At 31.2% G+C, this 7,186-nt stretch overlaps 1 pseudogene; it reads right to left on the bottom strand.

The window, feature by feature from the left end:
* Positions 1–224: 224 nt before the first annotated feature.
* Positions 225–752, bottom strand: LOC134367878 (nucleolar protein 56-like; annotated as a pseudogene).
* Positions 753–7,186: the final 6,434 nt, after the last annotated feature.

Genomic DNA, 7,186 nt, shown 5'->3' with positions numbered 1-7,186 from the left:
AGTTGATCATGGAGGGAGTATGCTACAATTTGTATTGGGATGCTACTCCCATAGAGCTTTGATTTGCAGAGAAATCTTTCTTTCTCTCTTCCTCTTTTTTCCTTCCTTCTTTCTCTCTCTCTTTTTTTTTTTTTTTTTAATGTGAATTTGTTTTCATTGGGATATAGGACATGGGTTGGGAAATGTCACCTTGGAGTATGCCCTCTCCCCAGGGAATGTCCATTCTAATGTTCTGGTAATGGTTTTTGGAACTTTTTCTTTTTCTTGGAGCCACTCTTGCTGCCAACAGCTCTTCGGGTCCACTGATGAGTGGCTCCTTCTTGGAAGAGACTTTCTTCTTTTTCTTGGAGACACTCCTGTTGCCTGCCTCTTTGGGACCACTAACTGTTTCCTCTTTGGGTGAAGGTTTCTTCCTCTTAGAAACACCTGTACTGCCAGCTGTCTCTTCAATTTCACTACTAATCAGCTCCTCCTTGGAAAAAGATTTCTTTTTCTTGGGTTTGGAGACAGCAACAGGTGGGTCTTCCATTCCATTCTCCTGAGGAGGCTTCTGGGCTTTTGCTTTTTCTTCTTTTTGGTTTTCCACATGTTTCTTCACAGTCTTCCGGAGTGTTGCTGCTGTTTCCCGAAGATGTGAGAGCAAAAGCAGCCAGCAGTTTCTTTTCCTTCTTCAAGCATTTCTTCTCCTGTTTCCCCAGCTTCTTCTCTATCTCCGCAGTCACTTCCTTTGCCTGAACCATTGCTGCTTTCATGACGTCCAGATTCTTTCATGGAATCTCTCTAGTCTCATAGCTCCACAGTTGTAAACAGCTCTGTTAAGGCTAAGAGCCCTTAGGGATTTCTACCATTTTCTCCATCGGTGTTCCTGACCTTAACTATTTCGACATGTAGTGATTACTCCATTTCTCAGACTTATTTTCAATCTTTTCTTTATTGGAGGTATCTTCTCTCAGGTTATAGACATGTTCAGTCTTTTCAGTTATTAAAATAACAATAATGAATGTGCATCCTACAGCTCTCTGTCTGATAATTCCATGACTCTTCTCAACTCTTCACAGCTAAATATTGGGACTTTAGAAACCCAGTAAACTGCATTTAAGGCTTCTCTTCCATAATGTACAACAAATTGAGAAATAACACGGAATATACGTAAATGGAGATCTGGTGGTATTTCCCCTCTGCTTATAAATAATCAATGATTTATTATTATTTTGGCATTTCTTACAAGGCCATTCAAAATGTTGCCTCTGTTTACCTTGCCTGTTTCATCTCTTACCAACTAGCATCACTCCTACTTTACCTAGCCAAAATGAACAGAATTTAGAGTAGTGCTCTCCGTTCATCAGTTGGACTATATTCTCTCTTCTCTGAGCAACATTTTTTTTTTTTTTTTTTTTTTTTTAGTACAATGCTGCCCCTGCCTGAAGCACTCTTTCTCTCTGCATCCCCTTTTGTTTATGAAATTGTCTGGTCTCACACAGAGATTCTTAGGCTTTTTTATGCCATGGACTTCTTTGACAGGCTTGTGAAGCCAGTGGATCTTTTCTCAGAATAATGTTTTTATATGCATAAAATAAAATACATAGAATTACAAAGAAAGCTGGTTATATTGAAATATAATTACTAAAATACAAAAAAATAGTGATATAATTGTATTTCCTTCATTAACTCATAAATAACAAGATCTGGAGGCAGATTTAATAACAATCAAAATTTCAGGTAAAATAAGTATTACATGGAAGAAAAATACATATAACTTCTTATATTAATATGCCACTGGTACTGCTAATGCTACCATGGTGTGTGTCTACATTGCTAATTTAAGGAAATGCAAAATATAATTAGAGATTGATTGTATTTTTTCTGCAACCAAGTTAACAGACTCCTTGAATCCTATCTCAGATATCTGTCCACATGTAGTGGAACATTGTATCTCTTTTGCAGTCTTTTCTGACCTCCCATTTTTGAATTAAGTATGCAGTCCCAAAACAACCACCAAATTTTAGCTAGCAGTAAGAATGCAATTGATATTACTGATTTAATTTTATCGTTCTAGGAGTCTTAGAGAAAAGGGGTTGTTCACATCTTTTTCATGAATGTTTTTCTAACTTCTAGCTCACATGACATAGAGTAATGAATGAATAAATGCAAAAATACATAGAAAGTTGTGTCTCACTGACTGTTGATTTCTACTCATAGTAAAAGGAAGAACAGAGTACAAAGATATTTTCTTTTCCTGATAACCATCTTTTTTCTTTTTCTTATTTTCTGCATGAGTAGAATCATTAGAGATTAATATTTATGGATTTTTCAGACATGGCAGCAATAATATAAATACGGAATTAAGGAAAACACAATCAGAACCTCACTATATTTTACAGTGAAAAATGCAAAGCGAAAAAAGTAATTCTATGCATAGAAAATAGAATAATTTCTACATACTTGTAACTCTAAAATCTGTCTGAAATTGACTATACATTATTTCTTCCTAGGCATTCTATTATTTTACCGATATCAATTTATGAGGTCTCCAAACAAAGCTTAGCTAAGATAGAAATACATTGACTTTGATCTTGCATTTATGAGTTCATTATCTCTCTTACTGTCTCTCCAGTAATAATATCTTTGATCTTATTCTACCTCCTCAACCTGGCCATTTTTGCATAGAGCTAGCAATAACAGTTGGTGGGTTTTGGGTAAATAAAGAAGCACAGTATCTAATACAAATATGTATTTAATAAACAATAGTTTATTTTCCTTACCATCTCCACAATGGTGGCTTCTCTGCATTGTCTGCCTGCACTTTTCCAACCTAGTGTATTTATCACAACTTTTCTTGCCACTAATATGTATATAAAAATTAAGATGATGTATCCCTCATTGAACAGTTAATAGTTTCTTTTCTCCACTGCTATATTTCCTGACCTTTGGAAGTACTCTTGACATACTAAGGTATTTCAACAATTTCATAGAAATACAAAATTAAAATATAATACAAATCTTTCTATGAACTTTTTGAAGACCTCTCATGTTTACTCTTATCTCCTCCATTCATATATGATATTTCCTCCTCCAAACATATGACTTGAATAATACATTCAAAATCATTAACTTCTTCTCAGACAGAAGAGCCTCTAATACTATATGCTATTTAGTACTGTAGGGAAAAAAAGGTATGCATTATTTAATCAAATAGTGTTTTAAACATAAAATAAGAACTTCATGATTTAAATAAATTATATGCTAAATCAGATATTTGAATATGATCTGGATAAAGTGACACTCTACTCTACACTACCAAATTGGTAAGCTTCCCAATTGAAAGTTAGAGAGAAATTTTACTCTAGTATTTAGACCCACTATAAACTTTGTAATATCAAATATATCTGTGGTATTTCAGATTATATGACCAATATCTAGTGCCAGGTTAATACCATTAAATATCATAACGGAGGATTTCTAACTACCTGACAAGTGTGGCAACATCTATCTCTGTCACCCAGTATTTTCCCCACATCATAAAGAAAAGAGGGAAAAATAAAACTAAAGGAACTATACATATATATCAATGTGTTGACTAATATGAAGTTAATTTGAAATGTTAATTTTCCTTAAATCTTCCATTTATTCTCTTTTTTTATATTTATTGTAATGTGTCATTGGAAATTCCCTTAATTTCATTTGCCTGTATGTTTATTTCTTTATTTTGGTTTTTATATTTGGCACCAGTGTGTTCTTTCTAGTCAGCATTTTATTGACATAATTTTCAAAACTCTTTTGAATTAACTACATTGGTTTATGGCTCTAGTTCATTGCAGGTATACTGATATGTATATACATATATATCTTCTGGAATTTATTGCTTTATTTTATCATTACTTTTGTCATGTATTTTTAAGTAATTATTGTATTATTTATATATTTTATATTTAAGATTGTATCTTTCTGAGTATGTATTCAGCCATGCTTAATACTTTAATAGTTTGTATTTTTATTTCCATTTTCTAGACATGTTAAAAGTTTACTTTTGATATTTTCTTCAATCCTACCAATTGGAAAATTGACCATCTTTAAATTTAATTTAAACGTATAAGATTGTTGATACTACTTTTAGATATTTTTATTATTAGTCTCTAGGTTTATTATGTTGTGTTATTATGAACTTAAAGTACTGAAAGCGTCATATTGTGGTTTTGTTTTAGTTTCTTCTGCATTTTCTGTATTTTATGTTTGAAAATTTTGGTTGATTTTTTTTTACACATATTAAGATGCATAAAAATATCTTTATGATGGATTGCCCACCTTATCATTATAAAATAGCACATCAGTTTAAAAATATTTTTACTTTCAATTAAACCTTCCCTGACACTAATATCACAACTCTATTTTATTTTCATAATACTAGTAGGCCTGCTAGGTCATTTATAATCATTTTACTTTTATTCATCCAGTGTATCTTTGTTTTATTGATTTATCTATTTATTTATTTATTTATTATGAATATTCATGAGATACAAAGCTTATTGTCACCCCGTGTGCTCATGATGTGAGGGCCAGATTCATACTGGGGGTATACGCACTACCAGAAATTGCTTTTATACCCTGTTTCTCACAGCCAATTATCCCCCAACCTCCCTCCCCCCCTTTCCCCCTCACTCCACTTTGTAGCCCTAGGAATGTTCCCTCCCTCTGCAAGACCAACACACTACTGTGGTCTGTCTTTCCTTCCTTCCTTTCTCTCTTAGCTCGCACATATGAGTGAACACATGCAGTATTTATCCCTCTGTGCTTTGCTTATGTATCTTTTTAATGTATCTCATTGTTTGTCTATGAGTTTGATATTATCCAAGAATCTTTTCTTCCATTTAGGTTAATTTTCATATTTACATATATTAATGCATTTAAGAGATTTGATTTTACTTTTTTCCTCTTACTTTATATTATTGCATCTGTTTCTAGTATTTCCCATTTATTTTTTGCTAAACATATTTTATATGATTCTGCTTCTCTATAATTCAGAAGTTTGACAATTTCTATCATTTTATTGATTTATTTTATAACTTTAATAATGTGTTAGTTTACTGAAAGGCATTGGTAGTGGTGATTGTGGTGAATAAGATATATTTGCAACATTCCCAAAGTGAAAATGCAAAGTGGGTTAGTCCCAAATCATTACAACGGTAGCTTAAGAGCCTATCATTGATGACTTTTAGCATTCCTATTTATTTAATTTTTTAAAGAATTGCAGCATCGCAAATGCTCTTGCTGGCACAGAAGAGGTTAAAATATGAGATAGAAAGGATACTGATAACTACAAATTAAAAGTAAAGTTGTATATACCATAATGATGTGTCTTAGAATCAATGACACTGTAATGAACTGATAAATAATTAATAAAACCTTTATTGTCCCCTCTAACATAAAAAATGAGAATATTAGTAGACCACTTCTTTTTAACTGTACTTCTTGATTATATTATATCTAGCATTATAAGCTATATAATTTTTTTTTCTTTTGGTGGCTGGCTGATAGGAGGATCTGAACCCTTGTCCTTTGTGTTATAACACCACACTCTGAACTAACCAGCCAGCCCTACTTTTGAAGTAATAAGAATCTAGTTATTGACTTATCAAATTAAGACTTTATGTGTTACTTCTATGGAAAATGGTGAAATTATGATACTGATACTTTTTCATGATCCTATCATAAATTTTGGTATTTTATTAGATGGAATCATATGAAATTGCCCATTTCCCTGGTCAAAACCAATTATTGACAATTTCATATGGTCCAACCTAATATTTATTATTTTTATGTTCTTAAGTTTTTATAATTTTAACTTGCATAACCTAATTTCAAACACAACCTGAGGGATTTATACACATGAAATAGTCACCCGTCTATAAAATTGACATCTATTTTTCAAATTATTCCATCCTAGCTATGGGTATCTAGAGCAAATATTTTTGTCTTTAAATAAGAAGCCAACCAGCAGTTTCTCATACAACTTTCTCCAGAACTTAGTCATATGACCACAACTAGGTTCAAGGATGGCTGGGAAGTAAATTATCAAGTTTGGTGGTAATGTGCTTGGCATGAGTCAAGATTTTTTTTTTTTAAATAAAGATGGTGAAAAGAAATATTTGAGGACAATTAGCAGTCTCTGACAGTTACTTTCTAATTCTTAATGAATAGATCTAAAAAAATTACATAACTGTGTTAATATTTTATATTGATTTCTTAAGATAGGAAGGAGTCTATAATTTCTAAAGAAATACAGACAATATAAAGATAATAAAAACAAAAATATTGACAAATCAAGCTAGGAAAGAAGAAAATAAAGAGAAAATAAAGTTGTAAAATTCAAATCACAAAAAGAAAACATTGTGGCATAAATTAGACTAGACCAGTAAAAGAAATTTACTAAATATCTTAAAGAGATGAAAGTCCATATAATGACATTATGAGACTAAAAATAAAAAAGAGAGAGAAAGACATGCCAGATTTAAAAAATAACATAATAACATTATTGGTATAATCAGTCAGAGTGATATTTAAGTTTAAAAACATTCACTGAGAAGTGGTGGACTAACAGGTGCAAAATGATGCTGTCTACCCTAAGTGAATCATTGTGCAGTAGGTGCATGTATTTAAACAATACACTGTACCCCACAAATATGTATAAGTAAATGTTAAAATAAAAATAAATTCATTGAAATGCCTGTGGAAAATTTGTGTCGTCAAATAATATGGCCCATCAAGAATATATATATATATATATTTTTTTTCCTATTTTATATTGTATTTTGCATATATTAATTATATTGTATATTCAGTGTAATTAATCATAGAACAGGGTAATATCAGAATAAAAAGTAAAATATTTAAAAAAAAATACTGAAAATAGATACATCCTCAATCATAGAGGGAATCTTTAATATTTTCCTTCTAGAAATTGACCTATCAAGTAAACGAAATAAATTAAAATAGAAATGTTGAATAAGAGAATTAACAAGTTTAGTCAAATATGAGGGTACTTCAAAAAGTTTGTGAAAAAATGAGTTAAAAGATAATGTGAATCTTTCCATGAACTTCTTCAACATCCCTTGTAGATGAGTAGAAAAAATTGTATTCTAGGAAGAGAAAATATATATTCTTGTCATGTTGTTCTGGAACATGTCCAATA

This window comes from Cynocephalus volans, chromosome X, assembly GCF_027409185.1.
Source record: "Cynocephalus volans isolate mCynVol1 chromosome X, mCynVol1.pri, whole genome shotgun sequence".
Lineage (NCBI taxonomy): Eukaryota > Metazoa > Chordata > Mammalia > Dermoptera > Cynocephalidae > Cynocephalus > Cynocephalus volans.
This window is presented reverse-complemented; position numbering and strand designations above follow the sequence as displayed.